At 41.1% G+C, this 19,921-nt stretch overlaps 1 protein-coding gene across 1 annotated transcript in view; it reads right to left on the bottom strand.

Moving 5' to 3' along the window:
- Positions 1-2,027, bottom strand: part of FAM167A (family with sequence similarity 167 member A) — a 50,007-nt gene extending 47,980 nt beyond the window's left edge. Inside the window, exon 1 of the mRNA XM_069062770.1 lies at positions 1,426-2,027. The gene's annotated coding sequence lies outside the window, so the exon portion shown is untranslated. The remainder of the gene's footprint in view (positions 1-1,425) is intronic.
- Positions 2,028-19,921: the final 17,894 nt, after the last annotated feature.

The following is a 19,921-nucleotide window of genomic DNA, read 5'->3' as shown; positions in this document are numbered from 1 at the left end:
TTGTCAAGGTTTTGTTTTAAAAACAAAAAACAAACCCAGCAGCAGAAGCCACAGATCCTAAGCCCATAACTTCTCCAATGTGGAATGCTTTCAAACTAGAGATGACCACATCTGCCTTTATTTCCCAGGAGTTTGTTCAGACTTCTCCATATTTTTGGCTTATAACTGAGGGGTTGGTAGGCACTGGCTTCAACAGATCAAAGGGAAAACTGTCCCTCTAAGCCAGCTCATCCCTGCTTCCTTCAGTCATTAGGATCTGGAATAAGTTCCTGCTGACAGGGCACTTTCCAAGGCAATCATTGGGAGAGAGGGTGTCATATTTACCCAGAAGCTCACTAGGAGTTTATGGAGAAACTTGGTTTGGGAGACCCTGCTTGAGTCAAGAAAGGAGGGGGTGGGGGTGGATCTGTTTACCACCAAGCTGGAGCAAAGCTGCCTTTCACAATCATTCAACAACCAACAAGGTTTACTAAGTGCCGGGCACTGTGCTAATCAGCCCAGAAGATACCCAAAGCCACAAGCCCATCTTTAAGCATCATTCAGAACAAAAACAACCAAAAAGAAGCAACAGCAATTTTCTGGCTTAAAAAAAAAAACCTAAGGAAACTCTAGTGCTTATGACTTAGGTAAAGAAAGGTCTCATAGTCCCTTTAGGGTGGGGAGTTTCTCACTTTGTCTTAGTCTCTAAAGCACCCATAGGTATGAAAACTTCAATTATTGACCTTGTAAATGTGCTCTTAAGGATATCTGCTGAACAGTTTCCTCTTATCCATTAATTTTGGCCCTTTGGCCCCTGGCCTCTGGACTGTTGTTAGGGAGAATTACTAACAGAAATTGGAACTTTTATTTCCTGGTGCCTGGGGTACACATGGGTTAGGTACCATGCCATGACATCTGGAAAAAAAAGTTAGGGAAATAATTCATGGCATTCTGGTACTTAAGCTATCTCTAACCATCTAGCCTTTCTATCCTCAAGGATTCCTCTCATATGCTAAATGATGTCAGCAAACGCCCCCAGTCCCACTCTCCTATGAACACGTGGTTCTGTGCGTGTAGTGGTGTGGTGTATGTGTGTCTGTCTGCTGTCTATATGCTGTCTAATCACATATAGGTCAGTGAGAGACCCCTAGGAGATACTTTGGGATGGGGATTGCTATTGTTCTTTTTCTCCCCCTTTCCTTTCCCCCCTTCCAACTCAGCTTCAATAACTGATGCTTGAGAAGCTGAGAAAACCAAGACAAACAGCCAAACAAAAAAAAAAAAACAAAACCCAACCCCATACATCTCTCCTATGCCTGCCAAAGGCAAACCATTTCCCCACAAGAATATTTGCCATAGCTTTGTTCAGTCTCATGATGAGCCTCTGTCTCCAAACTCTTCCTAATGGAACCTGTCTGAAGAGGATGTTCAGATGGGGAAACTCACCCGGTGGGGGAGCAAGGTCCTTCAAATGCCAGTGGCAGCCGAAGTCTCAGGTCCTGCTCCCGTCTCCTCTGCACACATTCACGCCTCAGGGCGCCCCGGGGCGCGCGCACACACACACATGAAGCAGTCCCGTTTAATATTCCAGAGGCATATTTTCTCTCTTCTTCCTTCATACACCCAACTTGTTATTTCTGGTGTGGCTTTACTTGCTTCCTCGCCTCTTGGTTACTGTCTCAGTAGCTGCCTCTCCCTCTCGCTCCCTCCCTTTTTCTCCCATGCTCCTGTGAATTCGCGGTGCTATTCTTTTTTTTTTTTTTAGGGACTTTTTTTTTGGTTGCGTCAGGTCAGTTGCCTGGAGACGGCAGAGCTATTCTACCACAAGTCTTTTCAGTTCAGATTTTCTCTCTCCCTCTCATTCATACATACCACTAAGCCCAGAATCCTACCTCCCACCCTGTAATCACTCTGAAGAGCCTAAAGAAGACCAAACTAGCTGGGTCCTAGAAACCTTCTCATTCTGTGCTCTCCAAAGGGACTTGAACTGAACCATGAACTTCCAAGTGGACCGCTCCTTTGCTGAGCTCTGAATCAAATCAAACTCAAATAAGAACACATGCATCCATACACGTGTGTATACATGTATGGCATAGGCACACGGGTATACATACACATGGAATAAATACAGACGTGTGCCTGCATGTATGCAGGTCTGCATGTATTTTTTCTACTGTGTCATGAACAAAACGAGAGATTTTTAAAGCATGCCTAGATGTTATAATTGTAAATATATGATTTCATTATAAGAATATTATCACTTTTTATATTATAAATAATAAATATATTATTAAATTCATTCTATATAAGTGGAAAGAGACAAAGAACTTTGCTAACTTTGTAAATAACACATACTCCGCACTGGGCCACATTTTTGGCTGAATGGAGTAAAAGACATAGTTCTTGCACCTCAGAAACCTACAGTCCAGTCAGGGCCATGAGACTTTCTTCATTAACTCTTCTCAGCAATACAATGATCCAAGACAATTCCAAAGGACTTATGATAGAAAATGCTATACACATCCAGAGAAAGAACTGATGGTGTCCAAATGCAGATAGAAGCATACTATTTTCATTTTCTTTATTTTTTGTGTGTGTGTGTCTTTTGCTTTCAGTCTGTTCTTTTGCAATGTGACTAATATGGAAAGGTTTTACATGATTGCACATATATAACCTATATGAAATTGCTTAGCCTCTTAGAGAGGGGGTAGGTGAGGGAGGGAGAAAATTTGGAGCTCAAAATATTTTTTAATAACGAATGTTTAAAATTGTCTTTACATGTAATTTAAAAAATAAAATACAGTTTATATGAAAAAAAGGTCGTTTGTGCTAAGAGAGTCATACAGAAGATTTGAGTGGGACCTTAAAATACTAAACCTAGAATGTCAGCTCTGGAATGGTCTTAGTACATAAAGTATTGTGTTTGGGAGAGAACTTAGAAACAAAACATCAGGACTGGAAGGCAGCTAAGAATATAGGAGGGTAGCACTAGAAAAGATCTTAGAACATAGAATGTCAGAGTTGGAAAAGCCCTTAGAGATCATGTAGTACCATCCTCTAATTTTTATAAGAGAGAAAATTAAAGCTCTAGGAGAGGCAGTGGTTTGCCCAAGGTCCCATAGCTAGTAAGTCAGAGCTTGAGTTCCTATCTCCTGAATCCCAGATCAGTGCTCTTCCCACTGGGATACTCAGAAATAGATGGGATTCCAGCAGCAAACCTAGGCCCGAGACATGTGAGCCACAGCATCACAGAGCACATCCCCTTGGGGTGAGGAGGGGGCAGACCTTATGTGAGTCTCACCAACTCTAGGTGGTGGCAGAGACCTTAAGCAGTAGTCAAGTGACTTCATATTGATCATTATTACTCTGACACTTCCAGGGCATACTTTGCACTGGAAGATGCTGCCCTGGATCTACTTCTTGTGCTTAATTAGCAGAGGGGAGGGGACAAAGAGGGCATATTCAATATCAGCTAGCATTTCTTTGTCCTCTCTCATTGCCTGGCTCAGCTGCCAATCATAGCCAGGAAAATAGGACAGATTGATGGCCAGTCTGTGACCTTGGTGGCAAGAGGCAAAAGGGAGTTGTCTCCTCCCCCTCTACTGTCCCATCATTTCTCTGCTCCCACTAATACAAAGCTCCTTCTGAGGTTCCAGGGACCAACCCCCTCCACCCACCCACTCATCACTGCCTCCTCACTTAGGTTTGTCTTCCCAGGGCAGTAGTCCATACTCCAAATCTTTCTCTTCCCACCCACTCCAAATCTTTCTCTTCCCACCCACTTCTTTTCCCTATGCCCTATAAGAGGCAATTTGCTAACCTGAGAAATCACCTTATGCTAGAACTGACATGCTATAGGAAGAAAAAAAAAATACCCTAGACTTTTTCTCTTGAAGGGGGAAAGGCAAGGTAATCAGAGTTAAGTGACTTGCCCAAGGTCACACAACTAGTAAGTGTGTCAAATGTCTGAACTGGATTTGAACTCAGGTCCTCCTGACTCCAGGGCTGGTGTTCTATTCACTGTACCACCTACCTGCCCCAACCTAGACCTTTTGCATCAGGAAAAACTTGGGTTTGAATACCACCTCTGCCACTTACTGGCTATGTGTGATGAAGAACCAGTCACTACACTTGGCTGAGGCCCAGTTTCCTCATCTACAGGATAACACACCTGTCCTACCAGCCTCAAAAACTTAAATAATAGAAAAGTGCTTTGGAAACCTTAAAATCTATAGAAATGAGTTTTATCATGCTCGTGTATTAACAACTGCTATTGACTCAAGGTGTCCCTAACTGGAGCCTTCTTGAGATAGAATGCCTTAATAAAAAGAGTGACCCCAGAGGCAAACTTGGCAGGGGGTATATGTGGAAGGTGGTGGTGGGGAAGTCTTTTGATGCCTCAAATCATATGTCAAAGGTATTCATCTATTTCACAAGGTGTAGGGGTATCTCGTTTGGAGAGGTAAGATAAGAGGGGAGGGACAGAGGTGAGGCCAATAGTAGCCTTCCAATTTAACACGATAAAATGTCCAATATACTTTTCTGCACATGCAGATTTAATTAGTGGCAACTTTATCTCCTTTCGATTTCACCCATAGGAGGTTCTTGGAACATACATAATAGAGATTTAGCCCAAGTCTTTATCTCTTTCCTATACTATTGCAATAGTTTCTTAACCCCAGCCTGCCTTCAATCTGTCCTATGCATGCAGCCAGACTGATCTTCGCAAAGCACAACTCCAATCCATTAGAAATGAGCTCCTTGGCAAGTGACTTTTTTTTTTTTGGCCATTCTTTGTGTCTCCAGGGCTTAGCACAGTGTGGTATTTAGGTTCTTAAAAATGCTTCTTGACCTCAAGAATGTTTGTTGGCTATCCACTGCCTATTGTCCAAGCTTCCTAGCCTGGCATTCAATGCTCTGCCTAAGTTGTCCCCAACTTCCCTTTCCAATCTTATCTTTTGTTGTTCGCCCAAATGGACCCTCCATTCTACCCAGACTAATCTGTTTTTTGTTCTGTGAATATCTCCTACCTTCACACAATATCTTCTGCCTTCACACTATTCCCCACAATGTTCCTCAATCCTATACTAACAACATCTTCTCTCCATCTAACAAAATTCCATGCAGTCTTTATAAATCAGATTCAACCCCGCCTCTTCTTTTAAGGCTTTCCTGCCCAGCTTGGGCCCAAATGACTATTTCTTCCTCTTAACTCTGTAAAACATTTACTATCCATACAGTCTCTAGTATTTGTCATATTGTTCTGCTTCATACTTGCGTGTGGAAACTTTTCATTCGTACATGTTCTGTCTTCCCAACTAGATAAGGTGATCTTCAGGATGAGAATCAGGGCAGTGTCTAATATATCTTAGTGCCTCTGACAAGGCCTCCTAAGTGTTTGCTGGTAGTGTTGAGATGGATAGGCAAATTAATCAAACATTTAGTATGCACCTACTATGTACCAGATATTGTGCTATGTGTAGGGGATACAAATGCAAAGAATGAAATAGTCCTTATGTTCAAGGAACTTATATGGGTACAGTGTATAAGAGTGCTGGGCTTAGAGTCAGGAAAACCTGAGTCTAAATCCCACCTCAGACACTTTTTAGCTGTTGGACCTAGGGCAAGTCACTTAACCTATCTTAGCTTCACATCATTCATCTGTAAAATGGGGATAATAATAGCACTTATTCCATGGGATTGGTGTGAGAATCAAATGAAATAATGTATGTACTGTGATTTGCAAGCTTTATGTCATATAAATGCTAGCTTAGCTATTGCTGCATTCTGTCTACTGTAGAGCTAACTTAAAAGTCTATCTATGATTGTCCTGAGAAGATAATAGGTACCTTTCTGTACATGTTGGTTAAAGTACACCCCTGTCCAGAGGCAGAAGAATGACTTTAGTGGTCTCTACTCAGCACCTTCCATCACAAAATTCATGAAATAATAACTAATATTTATATAGGACTTGATAGGCATTTTCTCATTTGATCCTCAAAGCAGTCTAGTGAAGTAGATAATAGGAACAGGGTTTAGACATGTAATTTCAATGGTATAGGGAACTCCCAGGTAAGAAAACTGTCTACCAATGCAGGATAGCACCTTCTCTGCAACTTGAAATTTTGGAGAGTGGCCTTTTAAGTGACTTGCCCAGGATCAGGTAGCCAGTATATATCAGAAGAGAGATGCAAGGTGGATAATACAAGTGTTATCATCTTCCTTTTATGGAAGAAGAAATTAATACACAGAGAGTTTAAGAGATTTGTCTATGATCACAGACTAGTACATATTAGAGGTGATATCTGAACTCATGTCTTCTTGACTCCAAGACCAACACTTTAACCATACTGCCTTTAAGTGACAAAATTGATATGATTGTATGTAGATCCTGGGTCTGGATGGATTATTGACACAAGGATTGCTGTTAAGTAATATTTGAGATTGCCACCAAGTCAATTCACTTTAGTCATTGAGAACCTGGGAAAAAAACAAACAAACCAACCAAAACTGTTCCAGGAAATGGTCAGTTGAGTTACTGGGAAGAGATAGCTTAAAGACTGAATCCTATCAACCATGTGGCCATTGGATCAAGTAGCTTCTCCATTACACTCCCACCATAACTTGTATTTTACTCAGTTCATTCAAGCCCTAGAAATCTTGGCATTATCCCAAACTCTATATTCTCTCTCACCCCATATATCCTGTCAGTTGCCAAATCTTAGCTGTTTTTGCCTTCGCTAGATCTCTGGAATTGGATTCCCTTCTCTCCATTCACACAGCTACCACCTTAAGACCTGAATTATTTTTCACATAGATTACTATTGCAACTTCCTAGATGTCACCTACCACTCCAGATCATCCTAGGCACTGCTGTCAAAGTAATTTTTGTTAAGTCTGTGTCTGCCTATGTGAGTCTCCTACTCAATCAACACTAGCGGTTTCTTTTTGTTTCTATTGTAAAATATAAACTCTATTCAACTTTTAGAGTGCTATACAACCTTGCCCTAACCTATCTTTCCAGACTCACTGAACATTACTCCCCTTCTCCTGCTCTTCAATCCATACCTGATATTGTATCTCTGATCCTTGTACCTCTGTGCTGGCCGTTCCCAATGCCTCCTAAAATTTCTTCCTTCCTTACCTTGCCTCACTAAGTCTCTTTCTTCTTTTAAAATGCAGCTCAGGTACCATCTTCTACATGAAAACTTTTCTGATTCCCAAGTACCTCCCCTAACTGCTAGTGACCTTCCTCCCAGACTGCCTTGTGTTTATCTACTTTGCATATATTTATATTTATGAACTTCATATTTATGCTGCATACATTTTTACATCTTCTAATTGACTCCCTATTAAAAAGGCCAACACTAGGTAAAGTGCCTATTTCTCTGTCTGTATACTTTCTCTCTATTTCTATGCCCCTTTCCCAATAGTATACCCATCTACCCTTATGCTGACCTTCCTTCCTACAATATCAATAGAAAAAAGGATTCATACTAACATGTTAATAACCTTCCCAGGAGTATGTGCTTTTTAGACAAGTAAAGGGTAATTATTAACACAAGGTTTGTAGTTCACTGAACTAAAGAATGCTGCCTCCCTCCAGAGCTCATGATGGCCACTGGAGTTTGTTATAGGCTGACCTTGTGTGGAATGACTCTTCTATGCCTAGGGCATTTTTAGAAGACTTAGAAAATACAAAGGAAGTACAGTGGGAGGAGTCAGAGAATACTACTCCCTGTATTAGCAAGCACCCTAGCACACCCAGATCTACTCTTCTAAAGGAAAGACATTAAAGGGGTCAACAATCTTACTTTAATTACAGATAAGTAGAAGATACAAGAAGAGAAATTAGGACAGAAATTCAACAGACAGGGCTCCTACTGTCTGAATAAAGTAATATAACCACCTACTTACACCACTGGATGGGAAGAGCACAAACCTCTGAGTAGTCAGGGGGCTCTTAACTACTCAGAGTCCCATCCAGGGAATCAAAAGGTCCTTCTCATAAGCAAACCCCCCAAGTAAAATACCAACCTCCCAGTATATAAGTTTTCAACTGATAGGCTCAGAACCAGAAGGCATCACAACCCTCATGACTCAGTGCCTAATTAGCTTAGTGCCAAAAAGGTGTGAAAGCCTTCTTACAAGCAAGTCTCCCCCTAAGCAAGTTCCTCCTTAGGCAAGTTCCTCCCTCATGGGGCTCTATGAGACTCAGGATGTATCACAGCTGTGAAAGCAGCAAGATATCAGTGATTGATTGATTGTGGTCACATAGGCCTATTATTGGACAGGGAAATGACTTGGACTTGGGCAAGTGATGACACCTCTTTGGACCTCAGTTTGCTCATCTGAAAAATGAGAGGGATGGACCAGATAGTTTCCTAGGTGCTTTTCAGTTTAGATCTGTGATTCTATTCTGTCACTAGCCATCTTCCCAGGACAGAATGATGCTATGATAACTATTTTAGCAAATTCAATTTGATAGTCATCTATTGTGCCCTTAGCTAGGTGCTCCCCAGCTAGAACTTTGTATTTATACTGCATAGATTTTTATATGTATCCATTGCCTCCCTATTAAAATGTAAGTTCTTTTCAAGCAGGGATTGTTTCATTCTTTGCACTTGCATCCACAGTGCCTAGCATAGTACCTTGTCCAAAGAAGGAGTTTAATAAATAGTGGTCAGTTGATTGGATAAAGTCAACCCTACATAGATAATGTTGTCATTTGTTTTGGAATCCCTATTTCTCCTGTATCTTTTCCCTCTATTTCTATGCCCCTTTTCCAATGCTATACTCATCTACCCCCATGCTGACCTGCCTTCCTACTATATTAATTAAAAAAAAGATTCATTCTAATATGTTAATAACTTTCCCAGGAGTATGTGCATTTTAAAAGAGTAAAGGACAATTATTAACACAAAGTTTGTTGCAAAGAATCTAGGTCTGGGAACCAGGAGATCTGGATCTGGAGGCTGGTTCTGTCTCTAGCTCTTTGTGTGGCCTTTATCAAAGGTTTAGAGATTTCCACTGTAAGGGACCCCAAAGACCAGCTAGTCCAATCTCTTGATTTTACAAATTAGGAAGCTGGTGCTCAGGATGGTGGAGTGATTTGGTCAGTGTTGCCCAGGTATTAAGCATCAGAGACAGCTTTGGAACCCAGGTCCTCTAACTAACTTCCACCTCACTGCTAATCACATCCCCTCTCTGGACCTTAGTTTAATCATCACTCGATAATCTGTATGTAGAATGACTTCCAGATGAACGATTCTGAATTTAGCAGGGTGGAAAAATTTAAGACATCAGAGACAAACCAAAGGGAGTATTCTTTGTTTATGTAGGAACAATCTGAAGATGGAGTGGGGTTTTTTTTTGGGGGGGGGGGGGGGGGTTAGGCAGAGAGGGAGAGGAGCTATCTGTTGGATGAGACTTCTGTAAACTGTACATAGAAAATTGAGTAGAAATAAGCAGTACTGATCTTGGACATTGTGTTTGTGATGCTCCTTTTCCTAGAATCCCCTCCAACATTCTCCTGAATAGACGCAGCCCAATTATTCTGCAGGTAATTGATGAGTGATGGTAAGAAGTTACATGCTCCTCTCCAGTATGAATAAACTGGAACAAAGTGACCTACGAGTTCCTGGCCAGGATCCATTAAGCCATCATTTTTAGCATTTGTAGTCAGAAAGATCTTTTCCATTAGAGAATCCAATATTGCAGAGAGAACAACAAAGTATTTGTTATTAGGCACTGATTTTAGTAAGTGCTTGACAATAATGCCTCCTTTCCCACAGCTAACAACTGAGAGCCCAGAAACAGGAAGGTACTGGTGAAAGCAGATAGATAAAGGAGTCTGACTCCCTGGCCCACTGAGAGCCTCAAGTACAGAATATGGTTCACTAAACTAAAGAATGCTGCCTCCCCCTAGAGCTGATGATGGCTACTGGAGTTTGTTGTAGTTTGGCCTTGTGTAGAATGGCTCTTTTAGACCTAGGGCATTTTTAAAAGACTTAGAAGATACAAAGGAAGTACAATGGAAAGAGTCAGAAGACTTGGGTGCAAAAACTACTTCTGATACTTATCACTTATGTGACCTTGGGCGAATAAATACACCTCCTTGGGCCACAGTTTACTGATCTGAAAAATGAGAGAGATGGACCAGATAGCTTTCAAAGCGCTTTCCAGCTTTAGATCTATGATTCTATTCTGTCACTGTCCATCTTCCAAGCCAGAATGATGCTATGATGACTATTTTAAAAAAAATTCAATTTGACAGTCATCTATTGTGCCCTCAGTTAGGTGCTTCCCAGCTAGAGTGTAAACTCTTTGAGGGCAGGGACTATTTCCATTTTTCTTTGTGATCCCCAGAATGGAGATTTAAGAAATGTTTGTTGGTTGATTGTTGTGGGAGATACAAAAGTAATATGGCATGATTCCCTGCCCTCATGAGGCTTACAATCTAGTGAGGGAGAAAAGGCAATGTACACAATAACAATGATACAAAATGGAGTAAAAGTTATTTTTTGATAATAATAAATGCTATTTGTTATCTAAGAAGAACATAACATAGTGGGTGGAGAGCCTGCTTGGGGCAGAAAGACCTGGGTTCGGTCCTGTCTCTCACACATACTGACTATGTGACACTGGACGAGTCACTTAATCTTTCAGTGTCCCAGGTAAGTCTCTATGAGTATAAACTAAAGTGTTGGTACTTACCTGTCAGAGACTCCTCATTGGGAGTTTCCTATATCAATGAAACCATAGGTCTTTTTTTTAACAATATATTTAATTTATTTAAAAACACATCTACATAGGAAGAGCTGAGGGAATCCTTTGTGATTAAGGGAAATCACAGAAATCTCTGCCCAAGGAGGCATTTGAGCTAAGTCTTAAAGGATTGGTAGTAGGCCAAGAGGTGCAGAACTGGTCATTCCAGACATCAGCAACAGTGTGAGCGTTCTCATAGATAGCAAATATAGGAAGATTGGGGAGACCAGTAGTCAGTCAACAAGCATTTATTAAGTGCAGAAATGTCAGGGAGAGTGTTATGAATTAAAGATAAAATTATGGGGAGCATTGAATTCCAGACTAAAGGGTCAGATTTGATATTGATAGCTGTTTGGTACCTATTTGATAGGCAATTGAGAGTCAGTGAAGAAATCTGAGCTGAGAAGTGCCACAGTCAGAGTTGGGCATTAGAAAGATCAATCTAGAAGTCATGTACAGGGTCGATGGGAGGGGGTGAGAAAAATTAGGAGGTTATTGAACTAGTGGAGATGAGAGTAAAGGATATATAAGGTAAAGACTGTTGAGGGCCTACACTGACATCATAGTAACCATGTTAACAGTAATGAAAATCCCATGTACAGTCAAAACTTGAATACAAATACTAGGAATCCAATAATATGAATTTAAAATAACTGTTTAATAATGAAAGCATCAATACTTACTTCCAAGAGGTTCAATTAACTTTGTTCACTTTCTTTCAAGCACTGGCTTTGCCTGCAAACCTGCCAAGAAATGATATGCCAATTGTTACATCCTGCACTGGGTCTGACAAAGGTCAAGCACTGCAAGCTGATCCATTCCCTCATACAGATGGAGGAAGGAAGGCATCCTCCCTACAGAAGCTTGGCTTTAGTGGTAGCTCTCAATGAAAAGGTTTTTGCAGGGGAAGGAAACTGGGCAACACTGTGATAGGACCATCTAAGGAGGGCTAGGACTAGGGGTACAGCTAAATAAAGGAGGCCTGAATGTGTTATTGTGACAATCTGAAAAGAGAGCTTAATGTAAGGTTGGGGAATCTGAATTTGAGTCCCAGCTTCAGGTTCCTTATCTACAACTCATAAAAGACAGAACCTAACTAATAATTCAGGCCCCTGAGATGGGGGAGGGAAGGAAGAGGGAGAAAGTCCAAGAATAGATTATTAATCCAACTTTGGGAGGGAACTGGGAAGGGATAGGTGGGGAAGGAACTCATTTGGAATGTAGAAAGGCCTCACTATCCTACTTCTAGAGTACACTGGCCTCCCACCTTCATTCAGACTTTCCTGTGAGCCACCTGTGGTAGGGTGAAGTAGAAGACAGAAGAGGAGCAGACTGTAACCACAGAGAGTCTGGTCTTTGTCACCCACTGTCCATCATAGCCACGACCCTCCAGCACCCTCAACCTTAACCCTGTTGAAGACTGGGGAAAGAGGAGGGAGGGCGGGGGGCTGAACGAATATGGTGGCGTAGAAGCAGGAAAACTCCCTGTGCTCCCCCCCATAACCACCTCAAATACCTATGAAAAATGACTCTAAACAAACCTTAGAGCTACAGAACCCACAAAGTGACAGAGAGAAACAAACCTCCTGCTTAAGGAAGTCCAGCAAGCAAACAGGAAGGGTGCATCACAGCCCACTGGGAGCAGAGCCCAGACCCCAGTGAGTCCATGGTTTTACCCTCAGGGCAGCCCCGACCCTGAAGCAGACTTCAGGAGAGTGGATCACCAGAAGCTGTGGCAGTTTCCAGATTTATCAACCCATAAATGCCAAAGACAAATTGAGAGGTCAGTGGACTTTGGGAACAGGGGGTCTGGGAGTGTGGTCTGGCCTCTGCCCCACAGAGGGAGAAGCAGCTAAGGTATGGTGGCTGCCACCATGTGGCTTCTTCAGAGCTCCTGGCCTGCAGATTGTAGGGAGATCAAGTGACCAGTCTGAGGGGTAATTGCTCTTGCTTTAACCTGCTTGGATCTGGATTGCTGTCTAGGGTGGAGGTCCTGGGGTGTATGACCACTGCGCCAGAGCCAGGGGAGGTTTCTGAGAGGGTACCCAACTAATAGCTCTGGCAGCTGCAAAAACCCCAGCAATTTGGGACAAAGCTATCCTCTCTGGAAGCAGAGTTCTACTGTGGCAAAAAAGCTCAAAAGTCAAGTAATTGAGTGGCAACACGAGCAAGCAAAGGAAACAAAGCAAGCACAGCAGTCAAACCTTAGACAAAGCATGGAACAGCAGGAAGACAATGAAGTCAGAACTCCTGTACCAAAAGCTTCCAAGAAAAATATGAACTGCTTACAGGCCATAGAGGAACTTAAGAAGGATTTTGAAAACCAAATAAGAGAAGTGGAGGAAAAATTGGAAAGAGAAATGAGAATGATGCAAGAAAATCATGGAAAGAGAGTCAACAACCTGACTGAAGAAAATGACACCTTAAAAATAGACTAACTCAAATGGCAAAAGAGGCTCAAAAAGCCAATGAGGAGAAGAATGTCTTAAAAAGCAGAATTTGTCAGATGGAAAAAAAATCTTAAAAGCTCACTGAAGAGAATCATTCCTTCAGAATTAGATCGCAGCAAATGGAAGCTAGTGACTTTATGAGAAATCAAGGTACTATTAAACAGATCCAAACAAATGAAAAAATAGAAGGCAATGTGAAATATCTCTTTGGGAAAACCACTGACCTGGAAAATAGATCCAGGAGAGATAATTTTAAAATTATTGGACTACCTGAAAGCTATGGTCAAAAAAAGAACCTAGAAATCATCCTTCAAGAAATTCTCAAGGAAAGTTGCCTTGATATTTTAGAATCAGAGGGCAAAATAGAGATTGAAAGAATGCACTGATTGCCTCTTTAAAAAGATCCCCAAAAGAAAACTCCTAGGAATGTTATAGCCAGGTTCTGGAGTTCCCAGATCAAGGAGAAAATATTACAAGCAGCCAGGAAGAAACAATTTGAATATTGTCGAAACACAATCAGGATAACCCAGGATCTGGCAGCTTCTACACTGAGGGATTGAAGGGCTTGGAATATGATATTCCAGAGGTCAAAGGAGCTGGGATTAAAACCAAGAACCACCTACACAGCAAAACTGAGTATCATGTTTCAGGGGAAAATATGGTCATTCAGTGGAACAGAGGACTTTCAAGCATTCATGATGAAAAAAACAGAATTGAATAGAAAATTTGACATTCAGATACAGGAAGTAAGAGAAGCATGAGAAGGTAAACAGGGAAAAGAAATCATAAGGAACTTATCAAAGTTGAACTATCTACATTCCTATATGGAAAAATGATTATTGTAACTCATGAGACTTTTCTCAGTATGAGAATAGTTGAAGGGAACATAAATGTATAGACATGTGTGTATACATGCATATATGTCTATATGTGTGTGTATACATACATACATATGTCTATATAGGCGGGTATATGGGCGTATGAATACATATGTGAATATGTAAAATATAATGTGTATTATAAAAATAAAATTATAAAAATTATAATTATATAATTATAAAAATATGTGTACAGGTATACATAGACAGATGGCACAGGACCAATTTAGTAGGAAAGGATGATATTTAAAAGGTGAAATTAAGAGGTGAGAGAAGAATATATTGAGAGGAGATGGGGAGAGACAGAATGGGGTAAATTATCTCATACAGGCAAGGGAAAACTGTTACAATGGAGGGGAAGAAAAGGAAGGCAAAAGGGAATGGGTCAACCTTACTCCCATTGAATTTGGCTTAGGGATGGGATGACATACACAGTAAATAGGGTATCCCACCCTACAGGAAATTAGGGGGGAAGGGGATGAGAGGGGGGATAATGGAAGGGAGGACAGGTTGGGGGAGAGGGAAGTTAGAAGCACACACTTTTGAAAAGGGACAGGGTCAAAGTAGAGAATAGAATAAGTGGGGGGTGGAATAGGATGGAGGGAAATATAGTCAATCTTTCACAATATATCCACTATGGAAATGTTTTGTGTAGCTACACATATACAACCTATATTGAACTGCCTATCTTCCTAGTAAGGGTGGGTGACAAGGAAGGAAGAGAAAGAATCTGGAATTCAAAATTTTATAATCAAATGTTTTTAAAAATTTTATTATTATTTCTTTTTACACACAACTGGGAAATAAGATATATAGGCCCTGGGGCATAGAAATCCATCTTGCCCTACTAGAAAGTTGTAGGGGATATGGGGGAGGATATAGGAGAGAGCAGATTGGGGGAGGGGATATTCAATGGGATCGATGTTCTGGGATAGCGGGTAGGGGAAAGGGGGAGAAAATTTGTAACTCAAAAATCTTGTGGAAATGAATAATGTAAACTAAAAAACAAAACCATAAAATTTAATTTAAAAAAAAGAGTAGGAGAAGAGGAAAGGAGAGGAAAAGGCAGGACAAAATTTTCCCTCCACCCTGGGATAGGAGAAAATGAAGACAGCTGTAGCAGGTAGTATCCAGGCTGGGAGAAGAACACAGTCACTGGTGTGGTAGCCAGATCCAGGGGCAGGTGGTGGTTGTTGTTGCAGAGGGAGGGCTGGTGAGGCAAGCAGTTGGGTGAATGGTTTCCTTGGTTTATGTCCCTAGTTGTCAACCCCCTCAACTCCTCTTCTGGACTCTTTTGGCCCACCTTCCAGGTACTATTCTAGCACCCCTTTTTGCTGAGGTATTTTGAGAAGCTTTTATGAAATCTTCCCTTCTAGTCACTGAGATGTTAGGAATTAAGTGACTGTAAGGACAGATTTTTATGTCAGAAACCTGTTCCTTTCCCAGGGCTTCCTAGGAATAAGGGGGGAAGGGGGAAATACTTTATAATAATGATTTTTCATGCCTTAGATTGCTCAATTCCACGGGCCAATTCACTTGTAAAGATCTAGGTGACAAGATGAAGAAGGTTATAAACTTTGGAGCAGACTAGAGCAGTGACATGCAATGTAGATCTCAATCACTATTGTAATTTAAGTTTGCTGAGGTTTTTGTCTCCAAAAGTTTTGCAGTGTGATTTGTATGAAAACAGGAAAGTCTTTTGAAATGTGCTTGTAGAACAGAAGAGTGGAGAACACCATCTTATGTTTTGAAAACAGAAGTCAAGTAGTAGGAAATCTTGTCTGTATTTAATAAATCATTTGGGAAATCAAAATGACAATGGCCTTAACATTCTTGGTTGTTTTTACACCTGATATGAATAGCTAAATTATCTATGACTGCCAGTTTGAGGATAAAGTAGTATCCTACTGATCCTGCCCTAGGTCTACCTAGGTCTGGAGAAAAATGGCTAGAAGTCTTGGAGAGGGTCTCAAGAAAAGGTATGTCTTTGGGAGAAAGCTAGATTTCATTGAGAACTAAAAGATTAGAAAGAACAAAACAACTATGTCCAGAAACAACGTGAGCTTATTAACAATCAAGGGGGGGGGGGGGGTCCCAGTGGTAACTGTCAGTAGGAAGGACAGGGGAAAGAGGATAGGGACTAGAAAAGACTAAGTTTAGGGATCAAGGAATATAGATAGTAGATATGCTGCTTTTTGACTCCAGTATCCCACCTGATGTGAGTCCCCAGGCTAAGAGACTTGATGGGAGCTTGGTGAGAAGGCAGGTTCAAAGAGACAAGTATGATAGCCTTGGGATCTTTGTATCTGGCAGCCCCAGAGTCCCTGAGCTTTTAGGGTGGAGGAAGACTCCACCTTAGGGTGAGGCAGGGCCACAACAAATGTCAGTTCTTGGTGTAATGCCCACCCTTCATTTGTGGTCACCAATCATGCCTATCCCTGATTAGAACTAGAAGAATTTACCAACAAAAGCATTTCACCAGGACATGGACAAATGTACAAAAGGTACTTATGTGCCTCTCCTTAATCAGTCTGCAGAATGAAGAATGCCTGACTCACATGCAATACCTTGCTGAGAAGGGAAATTCCCAGCTTCAATTCTGCTTCCTCATTTCTTGTCATCTGTGGCCTTGCTTCTGATTTGAGGAGACAGAAAGGGGGAGTAAGGGGGTGGGAAATAGGAGAGAGACAGAGAGAAGTCAGTCAGGCTTAATAGATTCTTTATTTCTAACATTATCATCATCATTCAGAAACAGAGGGAAACAAAGAAACGAAGGAATTGACAGGCATACCCTATCAGTCTCAATACTTCCCTAAAGGAACCATTTTCATTTTGATCAGTATTTAGTCACTGCACAAATCAGATAATCCAACCACTATCCTCCTTCAACCTGAAAAAGATGTAAATTGTTTCTGTAATATTCTGTCATGTACTAATTTCTTTTTCCTCTTTCTCTCTCTGTATGCACATGATGCTTCCCAAACAATCTTTTCCCCTATGTTCTGGCCCCTCTCATTCCTCATGCACACATCTGGTTATACTGAAGACCCTGAGGTTTGTGGGCAGCAGGGGAAGGAAAGGAAGGCCCTATTACAATTAGGAGAGCTACTCTGGCTCCCATTTAGTCAGGATTCCAAGAAAATGACTAGATTTGTAGTCAGAGGAAATCAACTCAAATCCTGACTCCAGTGTCTATTACCTGTGTGACTTTGGACGTGACCCTTCCCTTCTCTGATCTCAGTTTCTTCATTTGTGAGAAGGGATAAGAGGGGCAGCTAGGTGGCAAAGTGAATAGAGCACCATCCCTGGAGTCAAGAGGACCTGAGTTCAAATCCAACCTCAGACATTTAACACTTACTAGCCATGTGACCTTGGGCAAGTCACTTAACCCCAATTGTCTTGCCTTCCCCGTCCAAAAAAAAAAAAAAAGGCAAAAGGGATAAAAGCAGAGGTTCTCAACCTGAGGCCTATGAGCTTAAAATTGTTTTTTTTTAATAGGTGCATTTCAACATAATTGGTTTCATTTGTAATCTTACACATTTTATTTTGTGTCGTGCATTTTATGTAAAATACTCATTTTATTTTATGCATACTATCTGAAGAGTCCAGAGACTTTACCAAAGGTATCCATGACTCAAAACAGGTTATGAACACCTGGCCTAAAGGATATCTGAGGTTTCCTTTCATCATTAAATCCTATGAGATTGTGAATCCTGTGATTGTGTTTGAAGACTACAGTGGACTGTGTTTAAGAAGAGCCTAGGATTCTGATGGATCTGGGACCCCAGGGCCAATTGATAGCTACTCTGTATAACATAACAGCTCCCAAGAGTACCCCAAGAACAACTATCCTTTATTCAAATTGTTTTCTTCTCTGGCACTGTGGGGTTCCCTCACTGCTCATCCCCCGATGATTAAGCTCCTTGGAATAAACCCCAATGTCTCTGGGCCGACTTCCCAGCTCCCTCGCTGATCTAAGGTCATTGGGCTGACTAGGCTGGATTATCTTTGAAGTTTTCTGATGCAGAAAGTTATTTGTTTCAGAAAGAACCATGGCTATTTAGGGAAAAAAAAGCATTAGCTTAAAGAGCTTACAGATAGTGCTCATCCTCTCTCCCCCTGCCCTCTTCACCACAGGCCTATGGGTCTTAAAAGATACTAAGCAGGAGAAAAATGAAGAAAAACAGGATTTTTCAGTGCTATCTTCCTGTCATATCCAATATCTTCATGTAGCTTTGGTACTAATAAAAATGCTAATCATTTATATAGCTCCTACTATGTGCTAGACACTATCCCTAATATTACAAATATTTATTTACAATATTACCTATTTCAATCCTCACAATCCTGTAAGGTAGTTGTTATTATTATCTCCATTGAGAAGGGAGTGGGAAAATATTCAATAACCCAACAGATTCTTGTCAAACAACTTGCCACTCTTCCTTCATCATAACCAAGGATGCCTCCTCTACTATTCACCCATTTTGTAGCTTAATTATCTATATGTGTCAATCTCCCTACTAGACTCTAAGTTCTGTGAGATCAGAAACATTTAATTTTTAGCTTGTTTACCCTTGTCTCAGAAATCTCTAGGGGAAATTTTATATCTAATACTACTCTAACTGAAGTCACCACCTTCCCCTTACAAGCACATAGGTTTACAAAGCTCAGGAGCTGAACAGTTTCATTTAAAAGACTCTGAATCCACAGACAGTAATAATACTCCTGATAAGCAGACGTCAAACAAATATGTATACAGTTTCTTTGACATATTAGTTCCCTAGACTGAGCTGTGGTTGGCAGTGGTTATTATTTATTTACCCTCCACAGTTCCTTTGTCTAGTCACTTCCCTCAACCATCTTTCTCTCCCAGGAGATGCTATGAGTTACTGCTCTCCTTCAGGGTCCCTTCTCCCCTGCCCTTCTAGAGCTCTCTTCCACTCTCGACAGTCAGTGGATCTGTCAGTATCCTATTTGTCTTCTGAAGTTCTGGCTTTCTGACACACAACTCTACTTTGATACTCTCTACAATTCAACTCTCTTTCAGAAGGTGCCCATGTCTCACCTACTTTGGTTCACTCTCTACTCGCCATTCTCAAAGGATGATATAAAAGGTGTCCCAAAATTTTAATAGCTTGAAACTGTACACAACTTCTGAAACACCTTGTATGGAAAGCTAGAAGGAATCAGCTTGGTTCTCCTCCAGCAGAGAATATACATCCCCTTTGCCAAAGAAAGTCACTAACCTGGCCTATATGGAATAATTTTCTGAGTGTGTGTGTGTGTGTGTGTGTGTGTGTGTGTGTGTAAAATGGACCTATGATTTCATCAGTGTTGTTAATTCTCTGTGCAGAAACCCCCTCAAGGGATGCAGGTCAACAACTGTTGGATCACTTACTGAGTTTCCTGTTCAGTGACTTGCTTGGATGTAAAAGCTAATACTGAAAATACAGAAAAGTGGTGTAAACCCAGGTCTTTCTGACTCTGAGACCAGTGCTCTATTCACTCCAGTTTTTTAAAAAAAAATCTCCCTGTCAAATCCAATATTCCCTAAATTTTCTTTTGTATAGTTTTCACAGACCTGACCCTTGTACAGTAGACTTATGGAGAGGGGGATGGGAGAGGCATACTTATGGAAATTTCTTTTTCTTGTAAGGCTCAAGTCAGTTTCTTTCTGTCTTCCACTTCACATCCAAATTAGGTTATGGTGAGATAGCACTTTTTCCCTAACTTTCTCCACCAACACCCTCTCATATTGGTTCTTAGAGTTTGAAGGAGCATCTGAGTTCTCTCTGAGTCTTACAGAGAGAGAGAGAGAGAGAGAGAGAGAGAGTGAGAGAGAGAGAG

This window comes from Petaurus breviceps, unplaced genomic scaffold, assembly GCF_028583685.1.
Source record: "Petaurus breviceps papuanus isolate PSGF00001 unplaced genomic scaffold, PetGlider_PUasm1.0 90504, whole genome shotgun sequence".
NCBI lineage: Eukaryota > Metazoa > Chordata > Mammalia > Diprotodontia > Petauridae > Petaurus > Petaurus breviceps.
Note: the sequence above shows the minus strand (reverse complement) of the source record. Positions and strands in the feature narration are given on the sequence as shown.